The sequence below is a fragment of the Aptenodytes patagonicus genome, chromosome 8 (assembly GCF_965638725.1).
Source record: "Aptenodytes patagonicus chromosome 8, bAptPat1.pri.cur, whole genome shotgun sequence".
Taxonomy (NCBI): Eukaryota; Metazoa; Chordata; class Aves; order Sphenisciformes; family Spheniscidae; genus Aptenodytes; species Aptenodytes patagonicus.
In genome coordinates this window covers 21,660,581-21,680,563 of record NC_134956.1, presented here as the reverse complement: position 1 = coordinate 21,680,563, position 19,983 = coordinate 21,660,581, and the positions used below count along the sequence as shown (strand labels likewise).

The 19,983-nt window shown below is 44.6% G+C and overlaps 1 protein-coding gene across 15 annotated transcripts in view; it reads right to left on the bottom strand.

The window, feature by feature from the left end:
• The window catches only part of CHL1 (cell adhesion molecule L1 like), a 150,846-nt gene that overhangs the window by 63,809 nt on the left and 67,054 nt on the right, over window positions 1–19,983 (bottom strand). Inside the window, exon 1 of one of the 15 annotated variants that reach the window (XM_076346673.1) lies at window positions 19,070–19,089. The exons of the other annotated variants lie outside the window; for them this stretch is intronic. The gene's annotated coding sequence lies outside the window, so the exon portion shown is untranslated. Of the gene's footprint in view, window positions 1–19,069; window positions 19,090–19,983 lie in introns of those variants that run through there. 15 annotated transcript variants of the gene reach the window in all.

Sequence of the window (19,983 nt, the reverse complement as noted above, 5' to 3'; positions counted from 1 at the left end):
GCATTTGGAAGCAGCAAGCACTTCGGGACCGATGGTGCTGGACTTGCGCACAGCCATCGGATACTTCCAAAGGCCACTTGGAAATCTCCCTGCAGCTGCATTTAACCTCTGCCATTTTACTCTGTGGCAGTTTCCACGAGGCACAATCCTGGGTGACGTGAATTAACCAACAGTGTCTTTGTGGAGGTATTTACCTAGTGATAACTATCCAGCAAGATAAGCCTCCTGCTTGTATGTTATATATATTACCCCTCATGGAGTAGCAGAGGCGTTATCCTGGCTGTGCTGGTTGCGACAGCAGTAATTATGGAAGACTAACACTTAATGCACATCTCCCCCGACGTGCCCCACTCAGCCGGTCACTCTTCTGTGCCCTGTTCTGGACAGTGACAGTCCTCGGCAGACGGACAGGTCGAGACATATGTCCTCCCCGCAAGGCAACCTGTGTCAAGCGATTAACCTTATTTAAGGTGATGTATAGACAGGGCTGCCAAGCGTTAGGCGTTTTGTACGGCTGTCACGCGTTTGGCTGTCCTACCAAGCCTCAGGCCCACAGCTCAGCTGAAACTGCAGAGTCCCTGATTAAATCACCCACCTTCCCTCTCATCTCCAGCACCCAAACATCCCCGAGCCCCTTCCTAATTGAGCAATACCAGACGTCCTCCAGACACCCCATCCATCCCTGCCTTAAACACAGCCGCGTACCCAAACTTCAGGCAGCACAATCTTTCACTCCTATGAAGATTAAACTCCAAACCAAAATTTCTCATCTTGTGCCAGTTCCTAGCAAATGAACAATTTAACTGCTTAGGTAATTTGGAGAAATAAATGAGGTAGCTGCACGAGCACTTGGTGGCTACGGGCAGGTTTCGGTCTCACTGGTGCCAAAGCACAGTGCCCTCCTGGGGTCTAGTAAGTGCCAGAAAGCAACTTGCAAAATCTTGACCTTGGTAAAAACATCAGCTCTGCTCTCCAAGCCAGCGTGCTGGATCAGGCCCAGACCTTGCTGTGGGTCCCTCCTTTTTCCCAGGAATCCCACATTCTTCTTTGTTCTCCCAAGGAGTCGGCTGCAGCATCCCTTGCACCGGGGAGGGGGGCAAAAGACTACCGAAGAAAACCTTTCCTTGGCGCAATGAATGATCATGTACGCTACAACAAATGTTACCTTTATGATCCCTCCTCTTCCTTTTTCTTTTTCGCCCTCCCTCCCTCCATTTCTATCTTTATGTTCTCTTTTCTCCGCCTCAGGCTTAAGTCAAGTAATTTGAATTCACTGCAAATACTTATCTGTAGTTCCTTACCTGCAATTCATTATTTACTGTGCTGTTCAGTTAATAGTAAATACTGATTGCTCTAAGGACAGCTCATTTGTTTGTTTAATGAGCTGCCTTTAACTTACAATGAGCAAATCTTTCAAAATATCAGTATTTCCAAGGAGTGATGCAGTTCCAGATTCTTTTATTGTATGCCATTGCTTCCAGAAGCGTGTAATAAAAATATTGGACAACTAAACAAGAAAAAAAATTAAATTTCCATTTATCTCATAAACCTAGTGAACAATTTTCCCTACATGTAATTACTACATTAAAATTGCTCATAAATAGTAGCAGGATGACAGCCAAAATTCCCAGATTACTGGTCTACCGCTTCCAAGAGAAATTACATTGCACTACAAAATATGGCATCAATCTCAGCTATTTGTTTCCCTCTTAAAATATGTAAGATTTGGTCCCTGTATAAGTCCCGTACAGCACAAATATTCATGAAAGTACTGGATTCCCACAGCTTTATACCGGTACATTTCTGAGCTGACCTTTTCATTAGCTAGAATCAGATTTAATCTCTCAGTGACATATACATTACAAGATTGTTAAATAAAAGCCATTGGTAATTAGAAATTACAGCCTCCGGGGTGGCCACAGTTACAGAATAACAGAACAAAGCTCTGGAAAAAAATTGCTTCCCGGTATGAGAAATAAAAATTTGGTTATTTAATTATACCATATATTGCAAGTTAAGTGACTATATAGCACAGGAGCTAAATTAAGTACTCTCACTCTTTCTCAATTACAATCACAGAAGAAGAAAAAAAACCCCACCCACAATCAAAATGTCCCCCGCCCCAAAACATCCGCAGTCCCTGCTCAGCCAAGGGCGATGGCTGGGTTTTACCCACGGCTGGCAGTCGCACTGTGAAGCACGTCGCGTCTGCCCGCGTCCTGGCGAGCCCCAGACGGCGCTCTCGGGATTCAGCCTGGTGAGCACCGATGCCCCAACGCCTCTGCCTCCATCCCTGCACAGCTCACAGCCCGAGGTCAGCCCGGACCCATCGGCTGGGGAGGTGGCTCCCACCCACACACCCCTCTGAAGGGAAGCTTCCTTGAAGCCCTACCACCTTTGAAGTCCTCTTGGGTGAGGCTGGTTGCGTGAAACCTGAAGAAGGTGAGACTCGATCAAAGATCACAGCAAGCGACCTCGGGTGCTGAGGAAATTGAGAGTGGAGGGCAGCAGGGATGCTCCATCTGCCTGTTTCCACGCTCACTGCTCCGACCTGGGTGCCCTGGTTCAGGGGACACCGTAGGTGACAGCTGTAATGACAAGGACTTCTACTTAGAAAATGTTCACCTTCACCCCAGTGAGCCTCCATGCCCATTGCTCCCCTCCACTGCAGAGCCTTCCAGCAAACTGGTGACAAAAAACACGAGGCGAGGAAATGTGTTCAGTGTGGGACAAATGGGCCCCCAGCAGCTCCCAGAACAGGGGCCACGGTCCCCTGGGGTAGAGGCTGAGCCCGGGGGAGCACGCAGGATTAATCACCTCTGTGCTTTTCCATGCTGCAAGTAGCAATACCTCCCTACTTGGCTAATTAGCTAAGAAAGGTTGAGATTTATGCTAGCAAAGCCTTAAATGCAATGCTACAGCTACAGCATTTATGCAGCTATAGTTCTTCCCCCCCCCCCCCTGAAAAAACCCCCACATGCAGAGTCACTCGTGTTTGGAAAAGATGAGAAGGAATATTCATAAGGACCCATCGTTTTACTTCAGGTGTCAATGTTATACATAGCTTTTCCCCTAAAAGCTTTTTGACATCCCAGTGTTAGTACCAGGGAGAAGATAACCTTCACCTGACTCTATCCCAGTCACCTATTTTGGGATGTTGTCAGTTCTCAGAAAAGCAGTCCGTGATGCATATGCTGGAGGTGATTAAAATAATCATCCAAATCAGAAAGACGTTCTTCCTTCCGTGGTAAAATATTTCCAAATAGACTGTAGCACATAGGCACAAAGAGTTTTTTTAGATGCAATTCCGCTCTCGGGAGGTTTAGTGAGAGAAGTCTATGTATTATTTATCTTGCCAAGGACTTTATAAACATTATTGGACAGCACATGTAAAGTAAAAGTTTTCAGTGCAGCTAAACAACTTCAACATTATTTAACAAAATTTATGTGTTTCAAATATGATTGCAACTATTATGGCTTCCCAATTTTGTAATCCATCAATCTTTCAGTTTCTCAAACCACAAAACAACTCTAAAAACATGATAGAATGAATATAAATCATAAAGAAATAGGTACACAAGGCTGTGAAATGTTTTACTGCAGCACAAGCAGCAGTAAAACATTCAATTCAATAAACAGTGCAAGTATTAGAATTAATTTCCCTGGGACAAGGTTTTAAGAAATAAGTAGGGATTTTGGGAGCCCAGCTTGTCTTTCTGGAAGAGAAGTCAGTCAGCGGCCGGGCAGGGCATCTCCCCAGCCAGGCAGACACAGCAGGGTGATGGCTGGTCCTGTCCCCGAGCCGGAGGTCTGCTATCGCCCGGGTGTGACCGATGTCTCAGCTTGATTGTTTGTGCTGATTGTGTGGAAACTCCATTTATGCCATTTCTGTCTGAGATCTATCCTGAGTTGAGTGGAGGCTGAAAAGGCGTACAAGACTCTCCTCAACCCCGGGAGGAGGCAGCCGGCACCAGCTATCCATTTTTGCAAATACTCCCTATCTACTCCCAGCTGCTCCCAACAAGATCCTAAAATGCAATCCCCCTTAAATCTCAGTAGATCACACCCTATGCTCTCAAAGCATTTAAAAGCTAGCTGTAAATGGTTAATGATTTCTCTTGGTCATCACTCTGCCCATATAATGGCACAGCACCTGACAGATTTGATTTAATTTGTTTCATACATCTAGTAGCTGAAGCACTGTACTACTAAATCACAGAGCGCAAGGACCGTATTTCTTAAAGCCTTGCATGTCTTTTACACACACGCAATGACTGAAAACTAAAGTGTGGTTTCTAATCAGTATAAATGATCTGCTTGTCGGCAGCTGTCTGCTGACGTTTGCCAGTGTGAGCCTCCTTCCTAGGATCTAGAGGTGCTTGCTGCCAAAGAATGTGAGGTCTTCAGGTTTTCCTGAAAAAATAAATAAATGGATTCCCTATTGTCATTTCACCCATATGATTCACACAAACTAGATTATCTGAATACTTTTTTTCCTTTTTTTTTTTTGCTGACACCTTCCAACATGCTCCATTGGATGGCTCCTTTCAAGTCAGCAAGAGTTTGGTTTTTAAAAATGGTGTGGAACTGAGCAATGTTTCTGGCAACACGTGATATTTAAACTTAATAAATAATTTGTCAGTACCCATTTTGGTCTATCTGCTCAACCCATCTAATGTCAATTGGACTTGACTTAGCCCAGCAGAGGATCAGCTGTAAACTTTAAGTCAAGCAATCTTAAATAAAACTGCCCACTTTTGTATTTGCTTCCTGTGAAAATTTGTGTGAGCAAGCTTAAGACCTGGAACATTTGATAAAACAACCAACTTAATACAAATTACAAACCTGCTGAAAACAAAGTTCACTTTTGCAGCTGTGGATATTCATAATGTAAACCTACTCAAAAGGTAGCAGCCCTGCAAAGACGGTCAGGAGACCGGCTTTGCCAGCCCCACCAGATCAGCTCTGCTGTAAGCTCAGAGTGCCTCTGAGCAGCCCTTGTAATAAAGACTCCGAAGAAAATCCAGCGTGGAAATCAATACCTGGTTTAGCTTTTTCATAACCAAAGAAATAAATGTTAACTGTGAACAGTACATTGTTTATGATGAATACATCATTAAACTTTAGTTATAACATTATTAACACGGCGCTTACAAGTAAATTGAGATAACCGTTGACGTGGTTATTCGTACCATTAGGAGCACGTAAACCTGAATACCCTGCAGCCAAATTCCACCATTATGGATGTTCTTAAATATGTGAATTAATACAAGCATCTGTATTGATTTAAGGAGAACAACAGTGCTTACCAACAAGCGGGACACCAGGTCACACCAAAGTCGCTCTGGCTCAGCCCTCCTGATGGGGCAGGCGCAGGCAAGCAGCAGAGGGAGGGCCGGAGAATCCTCTCCTGGTACATACATCCTCCCCACCTCCTGTAGCTGTTTGGAGACTTTCTGAGCCAGATGCTGCATCCAACCTTTTGTCCATAATAGCTACCAATGGGCCTTTCTTCCATAAATTTAAGTACCTTTTTCTTTTTTCTTAATTGATGATATACTTCGACCTCCATCACTTGAGATAATGAATCCCTCAATATGTGCGGTATTAAACTTGCTGCTTAATAGTCTCACTGGCTCTCCTCGACTTCCTACGGGTCCTCCCCTCCGCATCACTTGCGATTGTGCAATTCCCTGTATCCTCCCTTTGCAATCCCGTTACCAGCCTGAACCCCACCAGAGCACCAGCTTAACCAGAGCATGGGCATGCGGTGGGGTAACTTAGCTGCCTGGTTTGGTCTCAGGTCCTGCTTCTCTGGCCATCCTCACTGCATGTAAAATTGTTCTTTCCCCAGTTCACTTTTGGAGTAGGTCAACCGGGCAGCAACTCTGAGCAGTGGGAGCACTGGGCCACTACAGCAGCTCCTGTAACAGATGCGTTTAGGTCTGCAGACACAAACTCAGTCTTTCCTTGAGTGGGAACCAGTCCATATCTTTACATTCATCTTCTTCTAGCCTTCTTCCACTTCTACTGTGGCAGCAATCTCTCTTTCAGGGGAAAATCCGGATTTAAGATAGTGTACTTGAGCTGTATATACTGCAGCATAAATTGCTTGTGCAAATGTTTTGCTGACTTCTGAGAAATCTACAATTATTTAATTATCAAGTTTCTAAGATATCTAAAGTTGAATTAAAAATACCACGATGAAACTTTAGATTATATTTCTCCATTGCACTATAAAGTGTACTTTGCATAATACTTGTACAAGTCACCATAAAATAAGGTTCCTGGCTTTATATATATGCACATTTACAGATGTAAGAGTGGTCTAATCCCCCCAGGTGTATCTGTTGTATCTCCTTTTCTTAAAGGTATGGCCATACATTCATTCCTTTTTTGTTAACCAATGAAATCAGAGAAATTATTCCAGCACAAGGAGATAACGCTGTAGTAGAGGAATGTTGTGAGCACGGCTTTTTCACAGACTTACAAATATGCAACGACAATTACTCCCCCTTCCTGGTAACAAAACAGCACAGATTTGAGCTTTGCAGATACATCTGAAAGCACACCAGCCGGTTAAAAATTAAACCATTGTCTGAGGCTTTTGCCATTATGTAGTTCCTTGAGATACTACATCTCCTAAATGAGCTTACCACATTTCTGGCTGAAACTAGTTTTGTATTAATTGAAATTTTCATCAGCGATTAGCATTTCAGCTCACAGGTCAGGCATGAAGCATAAAACAAAGTACAGTAGCAACTGGGCTGGATGACTGGGAATGACAGCGTGTCAGCCACGCACAAAGGAAATAAAAGCAGGTTGCAGTTTGTTTTCAGATGAGACTGCTAATGACAGCCTCCTCCAATGGAGGCAATGCAAATTCTCCTGAATTTCAAAATGAATTTGCAGCAAAGGCGCTTTCTTCTTTTGTATACTCATTCTCCCTCTTTCAAAGCACAAAATAATGGCAAAATCATGAGCTTTCTCATGTTAATAACAACAAACAAACACGTTCTAGTAAAGCAACGCCTCCTAGGAGAAATCCTGCCTCACCTTGAAAACCACTCTTGAAAACCAGCTCATGCCACAGTTAGTTTTAGCCCTTCCAGCTCCTGCTCCGCAGCACATCCTTCAGCAGACACAAAGCCAGGCAGAGCCCTATTGAATTGGAAATGTGGGCAGGGGATCTGCCAGGCAGAGCTCCTTGCAGGCCTGGAGTCTAATGAGGTTGTTCATTCAGCATAAAGCTCAGTGAACACAGCATATCCCCCTCCCAAACGCATACGCACGGGCTCCTTGAAAGTCTGCCACGGGAGAAATTCTGCACTTTATCAGGTAGTAAAGGAGGGGGGGAAATTTACAGCACCCAGCACCCAACGGGCTCCATTCGAGAGCGTGGTGTGCTCGTGGTACGGGAGGAATCCCTGTGCCAGGAAAATCATCTGACAACAACAGAAACCACTGCAGAGGAATGAGGGTTCCACTTGGCGTTAGTGATTTTCACAGCATGGTTTTGTGTTTACTTGAGAGTTCCCTGTGCTAGTAGCAAGGTGACAATGTAAAGGGGGTGGGGGGAAAAAGGTATTTAATTGCAAATGAATTACCTCTATAAAGAGCAGAAAACAGCCATTATTCCCACTTGTGTCCTGGTTTCAGCTGGGATAGAGTTAATTTTCTTCCTAGTAGCTGGTACAGTGCTGTGGTTTGGATTTAGGGTGAGAACAATGTTGATAACACACCGATGTTTTAGTTGTTGCTGAGCAGTGCTTGCACTAAGTCAAGGACTTTGCTCTACCGACTGAGAAGGCTGGAGGTGCACAAGAAGCTGGGAGGGGACACAGCCAGGACAGCTGACCCCAGCTGGCCAAAGGGACATTCCATACCATGGGACGTCATGCTCAGTACATAAACTGGGGGGGGAGTTGGCCGGGGGGCAGTGATCACTGCTCGGGGACTGGCTGGGCATCGGTCGGTGCGTGGTGAGCGGTTGCATCACTTTTTTTTTTCTTTCCCTGTTTTTTCTTTTGTTTTTTTTTCTCTCTCTCTCCCTCATTGCTTTACTTTCCATTACAAATTATTATTATAATATTATTATTTCAGGTATTAAACTGTACTTATCTCAACCCACAAGTTTTCTTACTTTTACTCTTCTGATTCTCTCCCCCATCCCACCGGGCCAGGGGGAGTGAGCAAGCGGCTGCGTGGTGCTCAGTTGCCGACTGGGGTTAAACCACGACAACTTGACACATTAGGGATCATTTTTTCCTGATGCACCCCAGACAGGTGAGCTCATTCACAACGTACATCACTGGTGAATACTGTCAAGTGTTAAAAATCCTAACTCTGAGCTCACTGCTTCATCTGTGCCATGCAAGATGCATGCTCACAGCACTTCTCTCCCTCGTGGACTCGAGGGAGGCTCAGCATGTTCCCAAGATCCCGAGAGGAAAATCCTGGCAGGCTTCACACATGAAATCTTAAAACCAAAGGAAAACTAACATCAAAACTGAAGCAAATCTCCTTCTATGTTATTCTTTTATCTTAGCACAGTAATGCTACAGGACAGTGAAAGTCATTGGGACACTGTGTGTTTCTAATTTAAATTGCAGTCAGCAACTCATGACAACAGAGAGTTTCATGGCAAGCAATCTCATGTACTTTCTGCCTTCCTCTGATTTTTCCTCCTTTTGTGCAATAAAAGAGATTAGCTCTTCCAGCTTCGTGGAGGATCTCACAATGCTTGCTTTTCCTGATAAGTCAAGGCCATTAAGCTTCCAACATTTTCCACGTTGCCAGAGATACAAGGGATTGCTTAAAAAAAAAAAAAAAAAAAAAGTGAAATGTAATGATTTAACCACAGACACTGCATGAAAGCATTGAAGGATACAAGTTAAACACCATCCACGTCACAACAGGACAAATTCTGAAATCCTGGCACGCCCTGCCTGGACAGGGAGCGTCTCCTCCCAAGGCACTGGGACAAGTCTCAGTTTGGGTTTGCTTCTACAGGAGGAACGTCCACAATTACCAGTGGCATTTGCAGTCTACCAAGGAAGAAGTACCAGGAGAATTTACTTAGGGCAGTAAGTGCAGGATTTGGCCCAGTTTATGCATTAGGAAGTCTAATCACTAGAGCAAACACTGTAGCATAAGAAAGGAATGGATATTTCATCCTGATTCTGCATTTCCTACTTTCCTTGTGTTTGCCTTAGATGTTGAAGTCTACAGTAATTTCCTTTTTCCATTAACAACTTCACAGCTAAATAATAAACACTAAGCTTAAAGAAAAATACACATGCAAAAGCCCAGCCCACGTATGTGAGACACTCTTGTTTCACCCGTATTCTCTGGGAGCTGTTACGATCCCAGCAGAGGAATGAGAGAAACTGATGGGACAAGGTTTTGGCTGGGATCTCCAGGGAGGAAAGAGTTTATAATCTTAATGGAAGTGCCTGAGACATTCTTCTAAGTAGCACAATGCTGTAATTTATCTGGCCATCATTTTGTTTCAATAGCTTGTGTTAATGGAAACGTTTTGTACCAAGGCTTTCAGGGGAACTAAGTTGTTGATAAGGTGAAGATTATTTCTGAGCATGGGCAGCAGTTTTCTGCACTCGCTCATGTAGTTTTACCATTATAAGAGAAAAGCGTCGTTCAAAACGCTCCAGATCCCAATGATTTTTTAGCTGCAGCAGTTGCTTCTCTCCATTGATGCCTTTTTTCAGCACACTGAATCAAAATACCAATCAACTGAACTGAAGACAGTTAGCTGACAATAAATTGAATATATCTACTGTAGCTGTGAAAGAAAGGGAAAAGACTTCGTAATTCTGTTTCTTTCTCCCTTGGATCCACGTTCATCATCCCTTTCACTACCGGAAAGATGCAGAAAAGCCATTGTCAGTGACTGCATTATTTTCAGGTGATCACACAGAAGATATTTGATTAGACAGGTCACATACACACACACTATATTTTAAGGAACAGTAGATCTTTAGAGATACAATTTGACTCCAACTAGGTGCCTGAGCAGAGAACAACAAAGAAGCAAAACACGCAGCGCACACACTATCCAGACAGTCTAAAAGCCTTGAAATACACAAGATTACTCACCTATTCACTAAGTACCAGGAGAAAAGAGTATTGAAGGAAATTGGGCAAAACTAAGTCCATTCTCTCAGCTAGCTGGTGGGAGTTTGGTAAAGTATCTCCCGAGATCAAACAGAAGTACGGTTTAGAAACTACCCGGAGGTAGTGCCCACAAGCGTAGTTACGTCGTTACTTTTCCTTTCTCTTTACTTCTGGTGTTTTGCTTTCCATGGGAACAGTAAAACACGTGCACCTAAACTACACCACCAAATATTAAGTCCTTGTTCCCAAAGCGGAGCTGCTGCCGGTTCCCCATGATGTGACTGTACAAACACCGAGCACAAACACACAATATTTTCTCCTACCCTATTTTTGGAAAAAATCTGAACTCCACCTTGCTGGAAATTAAATAACATTAAATTAGAAGTACAACAAACATCAGGAGTGGAAAATTCTGCTTGAATGATTAAAATCTGTTAAAGCTACATAAAACTGTAAGGAGAATCCTAATGTTAAATGTCGAACACGCAGAACCGTGGTCTTCATTACCCATTCTGCCCATAACACCATGTTCTTCAGAACAAGTGTGACTTTTGCTTGCCGGCCCGTCTGCAGATGTATCGTACTAATCAATTACATGCACACTGGGGAAAAGCGCTCTCCACGTCACACGCATGAAAACTGTATTATACACTTCGTACAGAGCTTCTATAGCATCACACGTGTTGTTCTACCTTTTTCTTAAAGAAAAAAAAATGGAGAAATCGTAAATACTGTTGGTCATATTGGGTTTTATCTCATTTGTATTGCATCGTGTGGATAGATCCACTTTATTGCCCTCTAATCGTTATCTCACATAACTGATTATGCACCTTAGAAAGGCTAACCAGAAAATGGCTAAGAAAACCACAGAGAAGAGTCAGTTATTAAAAAGACAAGAACTGCTCAATACCTTTCATACGCTTTACTCTCAAATATCTCTGACTTATCTTCTGCTTCTTCATGCTTCCCTGCAGCCAGCTGTGAGCCTACAAAGGCCCCCAGAGCATGGGAAAGACTAGCTGCATGGCTTCACTCCTCACAGATCTGAGCATTTCAAACAGCTCTCCCCAACACATACAAATGCACGGCCACTTCACGCTCTTCTTGCTTGTCCAACCCAATTGGTGTGTCCATTAGGTTCATCCCCTTGGGGCAAACAACATCATTTATTATATAGCTGAACTGCATCTGGAAGCTTGATGGATGCTCTCAGGTATTATCTGAAAAATGTGGCTGTATTATTATAAATACTATTTCATGTTAAATGAATAGCATGAGCTCTTCAGAGGTCCAGGTCACAGCCTGACAGATCAAGAAGGCGCAAAGAGAACTCACAGAGAGACTGATATTAAATGCAGAAAACTGCCCACAGCCGGGGCAGCTCCCTGGCACGAGGGCATGAGGCCAAACCTGCTGCAGTGGGGAGCCACACACTTATCTACAATTTAGCCAGTGAATACTAGAAAAGGATTAATACTGTACCTACCAAATTCTGTTTTATTCTACGTGGCAGAAAAGCCAATGGGAGCCTTCCTCATTAGACCTCGTACATCTAAAAGACGGGACGGGAGCTGGCAGGTGATGTATTGACTTCTTGACGCTCCCCTCTCTACTTTTTGGCAACCGTATAAAAATCCCAGAGCTTGAAGCATCCTGGTTTTCCAAACAGGCAGAGAAGGAGCTAGTGGCTACTAAAGACATTGCAATGTAAAAACGAAAACCACTTCTGCAATTACAGCACATGCCCTTTGAGCTTTTCCCTCCACTCTCCTATTTCTCCCTTTATTTAGCTGAGGTTATTTAAAGGACAGATCTCTGTTTAAGCAGCTGCTGCCATGACTAGTCGGCCCAAGCAGCTCTTTTAATTAAATATTTGCTGCTGTGTGAGTTTTCTCTCCCCTCCTTGCTACCCTTGTGGACAACGTTTGTTCTTGCAAAGATAACAGGTCTGCTGAGCAGCCTCCACCTTCACCCGCAAGGCCTCCTGCACTCCGAACCCCCATAATGATGCGAAGTCTCCACAAAAATTAATTTTATGATACGCACCGTGACATTTGCTATCAAGGACAACCATCAACAATAAGAAAAAGAAACAAAACTTGCTGGGATTTAATAATCATTATTAAATTATGTCATTTACATAATTAGACTTTAGTAATAACTGTGGCATATCTCTTTTATGGCATAGTAAATTGGCAGAGCACTTCACAATGATTTTTTTTTTTCTCCTTCTCTTCCTTCTCTCCCACCAATAACTGAAAAGTAGATCAGGCAAATGATATCACAACGCATACTAAGCAGGTTTGCATAGAGGATAGAAATGGAGATGAGTATCACAATGTGAATAAGAGAATTCTTGAGAAATATGGATTTCAAGCAGGTTTCTTAGAAATTTCTTTCTCTTAGAATTTCTTCCCAGTCAGCAGAGCAGTTTCCTGGGCACAGCCAGGTACAGCAATGCCTCCGTGATGCTTTATGGTATTTCCCAGCCAGGATCAGCAAGGCATTGGGTTTACTCTACCATATGTGTTAACAGAATTGTTCACTGTGCTCCTCCCAGCAGGGAACCCAGGGAATAGCATTAAAGGCAACTGGATTGACCAAATACCAGTAAAGGCTTGACTTGCTTGGGGAAAAGCTGCTTTCCTACTGACGTCTCACAAAGCAGATGCGTGTCTTGACTCATCTTTACCTGGTCTAAGCATGACTCGGAGATTCTCACCTATTTCCATACTGGAAACAACAGAGCCAACTTACGGTGAAAAAACCCTATCCATTAGACCCAGTTTGACACTGGAGGCAGAAAAGGTAAAGGGAAAAAAAATAAATTAAATGCTTTTTGAGCCAAGATGTTTCTATAGTGGGCAACGGACACTCGCGGTACCCCTCCGTGCACAAATGAGAAAGCAGCAAGGGATGAAGCTGAACGGGCAAAGTGCTGTGGCGCCGCAGAGAGGAGCACAGGACTTGGAATGTGAAAAGGAGATGGAGAGAGAAAGGTTTCAGGAAAAAAAGAGGCAGAAAGAGGAGTACATGAGGAAATTAGACCAGACACCAACAAGCCTGGTACAGCCACGCGGGGCCTCGAAGCAGCTGCCATTAGATGTAGATGAGGGAGTGAACAGATCCTGGGAGAGGATCAAAATAGCAGGGAATGCAGATAAGCGAGGGATCAGTGCTGTGCAGAGACAGGCAGGGCAGGGGCTTGGGAGAATTTGTGAGGCTGGAGCAGTAACTCACTGGGAAGAAATGAAAAAGAGACTGGGTCTCAAAGCACCGAGCAGGGAACTGGAGATCCCGCGGCGGCGGCGGCAGTCTGCGGGGATCGGAGAGAAAAGCGGCTCACCAAGGCAGATCACAGCAGCGAATTCTTCATTCAGAGGAGTATTTCAAACCTGCCTGAACTTTCCCAGCTGAGAGACACAGTGGGAATTTATTTCAAAAAGACAGACTAATAGCACCAAGCAAATTTTATTTTTTTATATATAAATAAGAAATATTAAGACAGACAGGACTGTACAAGCTACTCAGTTGCATCAGTACACTGGCACAAGAGGACTCAGCCCTCACTTACTCTATTCTACACCAGACTGTATCCTTTGAGGTCAGGATAGATGCTCCTGACTGACACCACCTCCACTGGCAAAAAAAAATCTGGTCTTCTGTTTCTATGGGAAACCTACCAAATTCCACTCATGCACCAGATCTCTTCCCTGTCTTTCCAGCTAACAGAAGCAACTAGTAAAGCAAAGCAGGGCTGGGGTCGTGGCCACTCTCTGTTACCTACCTCAGGAAAACCTTTCTTGGGGGGATTTGTTAATATGATTTGTATGGTTTATAAACATTACCGAATAACTGCAATTCAGTGTGTTTCCTGTGAGGCACAGAAATGGGCAGTATCCCAAGTCCCGCTGCTTTCCTCAGATCCATTCGCCAGTAAACCCGAGTTCATTAGCACGCTCCTGGGCGCCAGGCAGGTAGATGCAAACTGACACCACAAACAGGTCCTTCAAATCAGTGGAGAAATCAGGGAGAGTCTGAGAGGTATTATAAAATGCCTTTTACATTTAGGAGTAGCCAGACAATTAAAAAAAATAAAGAAGAGCGAAATCTCCAGGTAGGCTCCCACCTCTAATAGACTTCACCAAAATCTGAGCGCTGTCAGGCTGGAAGCACCGAAGTAAAGACAAACAAGTTTCCTCATTCGGAGCTAACGCCTTTGGCAGCTGCTAATCCCGGTAAATGTTAAGTTTCTGTTTCCTGATTTTGTCTGCTTTTCTTTTGTAACAGTGTTTCTAATTCTGCAACTTTTGCTTTATTAGAATGAAAGTAATTTTCATTCTCATCTTGTCTAATGTTTAAATGGGCTCACATGAACTTGCTGGGAATGGAGAATACTGCTTTCACACTCAAAGAAATTGGTGTTTTCAACAAATACTTTAAGCCTCTATAATCCAGGACAAGTCGGGGCATCCCAGGCGTTTGGGAGCGGCTCTCACTAGCTGCAAAATCAGCTCCAGGGCTGCTACCATCAAGCTGCAGTCCAGGAGGAACCGTCCCAGGAGCTGTCTGTTATCTCTAGCACTGCTTCTCCCTCTCGAAAAAGACAATCTGGGACTCCAGAAAACAACCAGACTGGCACACAGTGCGGCTCATCTGCTTTTGGACCTGATGGACTGGTGTATGGACAGGACCGGCGTTGCAGAACATGTCCCAGTTCAAAGCAGACTGAGCCTAACCCAACGCCTGCTGAAGGTGACAGGTCAGCAGTCTGTAAAATAGCTGAAAGTGAAGCATACACCCTGAAATACTCAGCTCAAACCCACGCCCTTACTCGGGGGCTAACCAGCATACTGGGAAAGCCTCTCAGCAGAAATTTAGCAATGAATAGTCAGGAGGGCGGCTTTAAGTTTCATCAGAAAGCTGGCACTACCTTTGCTCCAGGCTTCGCAGAGATCAGGGGTTGAAATGTAACCTGCAGGGAGGAATGACACCGACCCGATCCCAAAGTCATCCCAGTTCCCCTACAGGCAACGGAGCCTCCCCGCGGGTGCCAGGATCCCAGCGTGGCCACCAGCCCACATATTACCCACTCAAACAGGTCTGCCTGTAAATGTTTCACTAATCCTGAACCACAAAAAGGCTTAAAATATCTGTCAATCACACTGCCTCCCCGCTGTCCTCCCTGCAGCCCTTGCAGCCTTGCTGGGAGGATTGCTGTTGATATCGCCGGCACAGAGCGCAGCGCTGGCAATATGCGGCGGAAAATTAAACCCCAGCCGTGGAAACAATAGCTATTGCAAAGTGTGTAATCAGCAGGAGATGGGATGAATGTTTGTAATTCCAAGCTGTAGAAAGCGTTTTTAAAATGCCTTTAGTCTCATCCATACTTTAATATTTTGCTGCCTAATAGTTGCATTTTATAGCTAGGCCATAATTTTATTGAGGTACAAACTTCTACTGTGTAACGTCAAGCTATGTGGTAAAGCCAAGTAAACATTTGTAGTAATTATATACCCAGGAGATTTCATAACATCATAGAATTAACAAGCAGCTCAGTAAATTATATATCACTTGATCTGCAATTGCTACATCTCCAGCAAAGAACTCGGCTTCATCTGCAGCAACTCTGACACGACATGTCAGCGCGTGGTGCAAACCTGTCAGGCAGTTATTGTGCACTAATATTAGTTACCACCTTATCTCGTAATATTTCTTTTCAAAGAATTAAAGCGCAATTTCCTTGCACTTTCTTTTAAAGAGAAAACACAATCCCAAGTAGTAAAAAGAGGCAGTTTTCTCACGCCTTGTGATTTGCACTAAAAATTGTTTCCATCCTTTACTTCACTACAGAGCAACCGTTCAAAGGGACTAGCTCGATACAAAGATGGTAAGTCCTAATTCAAAATGGGTGTCTTGAAACATTTAAATGCTACATGGATAAGCTAAGCAGGGAGATGCAGCCTGCCTGCTGAGAGGAGCGGCGTGCCCAGCCAGCAGGAGCAAGGTTCTTGCTGGAGACATATGTTACTAAAGCGGTCGGTCTGGCACAAAGCTCATTAAGCGCCCTGACAATCTTTTGATAAAGCATAAGCCAAAAGCTACTGCCTCTCCTGTTGAAAACTTAAGGAACGAGAATGGTTCAAAAGATTTGCAATAAAGAAAATACAGATTTTTTTTAAATATCCCTTTATAGACTACTTCAGCGATGCCAAAGTTACCAGTCAAAGCGTTTACGAACCGTCGACTCGATTAGGTACTTGAGCACAGCAATAAATTGCCAAAGCAGCTGCTGCATTTCGGCTCAGAGGTGAGTGCCCTTTAGTGTTTGCTAAAGTGATTTCCTACAAAATCTGCATCATTTGTCAGGCCGCTACCTGAAAAGTGTCACACACTTAAAGAACTCGCAGATTCATCACCAGCTAATTCTGTTTGCTGAACAGCACAAAAAAAGGAGACAATGCTCAGGCATCAACTCCTTCCATATTTTACGTGAGTTTTAAGGCAGACTATTTACTGCCTTACACATGTCCAAGTGAGGCAGCCTGAGCCCGCTGAACCGCGCAGCCGTGGGGCTCTGCGTGGAAGATGTTACTCCACTCCAACCCTTCCAGGGGTGAGCTGAGCCACAGCCTTTGCTTTGCACCATCTGACCTCTGCAAAGACAGGAGCAAAAAGATGGAGATGCAGCCGGGGACGCGGACAAGCTTTAACAACAGTGAGCTCCTTTCTGACATAAGAAATTATCTATTAATTTATTTAATTTTGCTGGCAAATTTGATCCTGCTTCTAATCCTTTTGGTTGCAGGAGCGCTGCATTGGAACTGTATCTCTGAACAGAATTTACCTTATCACTTGTGTATTGTTTTCTTTTACTAAAGGACCATGTCCTGGTTTTGGCAGGGATAGAGTTAATTTCCTTCCCAGTAGCTGGTACAGTGCTGTGGTTTGGATTTAGGGTGAGAACAATGTTGATAACACACCGATGTTTTAGTTGTTGCTGAGCAGTGCTTGCACTAAGTCAAGGACTTTTCAGCTCCCCGTGCTCTACCGACTGAGCAGGCTGGAGGTGCACAAGGAGCTGGGAGGGGGCACAGCCAGGACAGCTGACCCCAACTGGCCAAAGGGACATTCCATACCATGGGACGTCATGCTTAGTACATAAACTGGGGAAAGCTGGCCGGGGGGGCCGCTGCTCGGGGACTGGCTGGGCATCGGTCGGTGGGTGGTGAGCAACTGCATCATGCATCACTTGCTCTGTATATTCTTTTTTTTTATTATTATTATTATTATTATTATTATTATTATTATTATTATTACATTTCAATTATTGAACTGTTCTTATCTCAACCCATGACTTTTCTCACTTTTACCCTTCCAATTCTCTCCCCATCTCACTGGGGGGGGGCGGGGAGTGAGCGAGCGGCTGGGTGGTGCTCAGTTGCCAGCTGAGGTTAAACCACGACAGTCCTTTTTGGCGCCCAACGTGGGGCACGAAGGGTTTGAAATAACAACAGATTAACCAGAGCACATTAAGGAATTTATATCTGTTAACAGTTGCGGGTCACAATATTGATTCATCTGTTCTCGATATTAGTTTATCTGATCTGCATCATGCTCTTTTTTTTGTTGTACATGTTAAAGATAAGTGCTGGTTTTTGCAGTTTGCTGTGGTCTGCAGTGATCAGTGATGTTTTGCCGGGGACGTTTGTTATTAAAACACTGGCCTTGAGCTTAATCTGGTATTTGAGCTTCGTCCTGAAGCCATTACTGTACTTCAGGTACCACTTTGTGGAGACAATTAGCAATTATAGTTCTTCCTCTGAGAGGTTTTTTATGGAGGAAATACAGAAGGGCAGTGTCACTACCTTCTTCTATGATGTTTCCTCCTTCATTACAGTAACTTTTCAGCATCTTGAACGTCCTTGGGTAGTTAAGATACTTCTATTGGTATCTCTTGGGAATATTGTTTCGGTTTTGTTTAAGATTAATAAGCAATTTAAGAATATCATCCAGAGATCTGCCCCAAGGCTGGATAGTTTTGAGTGGCAGGGTGTGTGGGATAGCATGGGCAAGTACCTAGGACAGTGGGCACCTCCATTGTTTTGGAACTTCACGCCTGAACAAGTGCGAAATCCTGAAAAATTAGTAGAATATTTGGAAAAAGTATGTTGTCACCCTGGCAACTCCAGAGAGACACAGATCACTGCAATGTGCTGGGGCCTGGCCCATGCCTACCGATCCCTGTTCAACATGATTCAGTACCCTCAAGGGGAAGAGAAGGTCTTTGGATCTGACGATAAAACGACACGCACTGTGGCCACTCCAACCCCCGCAACAGGCCCTGCGGCCGCTCTGACCCTGGCGACACGTCCTGTGGCTGAACCAAAGAACCAGCCTGTGCCGGTATCAGTCGCCCCTGTACACAAGAAGAAATCTTGGAAGCAGAAGTCGGCTCGTTTAGTAAGGGAGGAAGAAGCTTCTTCTAAAAGGGAGCCAGAGGAAGAAGTGTACGAGACAGACTACCCTGGAGTAGGGCCATCACAAGAACAGGAGAGGAGGAGGGCCGGCCGCTGATTGGGGCGGAAAAAGAGGAAGAATTCATGAAAGAGGCAGTGACCACCCGATCCCTATCCCTGAGTGAGCTGCAAGATATACGAAAAGATTTCAGCCGCCATCCAGGCGAGCATGTTGTCACCTGGCTGCTCCGATGCTGGGATAATGGGGCCAGTAGCCTGGAATTAGAGGGTAAAGAAGCCAAGCAGCTGGGATCCCTTTCTAGGGAAGGGGGCATGACAAAGCGATTGGAAAAGGGACACAAATCCTCAGCCTTTGGAGGCGACTCCTGTCAAGCGTGAAGGAAAGGTATCCCTTCAAGGAAGATGTTGTATATCACCCAGGCAAGTGGATCACCATGGAGAGAGGTATCCAGTACCTGAGGGAATTAGCCATGCTGGAGGTGATTTATGGTGACCTGAACAACGAGCAGTTATCCAAAGATCCAGATGAAGTGAAGTGCGCACGACCCATGTGGCGGAAGTTTGTACGGAGTGCACCATCATCGTATGCCAACTCACTGGCAGTGATGACCTGGAAAGACAGAGAGGGACAAACGGTGGATGAATTGGCTGGCCAACTCCAGCAATACAAAGAAAGTCCCTCTTCCTCCCTCGTCTTGGCTGTGGAGAAACTGTCCCAGGAGGTCCAGCAACTCAAAGAGGATAGGTCCTACTCCCCACCTGTATGGACCAGTATCTCGTCTATTAGGAGTCAGCATTCTTTTGCTCAAGAGAGAGGATATAAAGGGTACACACCACGGGGCACCCTATGGTTTTACCTGCGTGACCACAGAGAGGACATGAGGAAGTGGGATGGAAAACCTACCTTAGCCCCAGAGGCACAGGTACGTGAGTTGCAAGGAAAAACAATCACAAAAGGGGGTTCTTCCAGGAAAATTGCTGCTCCAGTTTCCAGTGGGCAGTTCCCCAAACAGAGTAGAAGGGCTGATCTTACTCCTGATCTTAATGAAGAGACTTCTGACTCATATTCACAGGAAATGAGTAACGAATACTACGACCAGGACTAGAGGGGCCCTGCTTCCAGCCAGGGGAAGGAAAGGGAGAACCAGGTTTACTGGACTGTGTGGATTCGGTGGCCTGGCACATCAGACTCATAGGAGTATAAGGCTCTAGTGGACACTGGTGCACAGTGTACCCTAATGCCATAAAGCTATAAAGGGACAGAACCCATCTGTATTTCTGGGGTGACGGGGGGATCCCAACAGCTAACTGTATTGGAAGCCGAAGTGAGTTTAACTGGGAACGGGTGGCAGAAGCACCCCATTGTGAC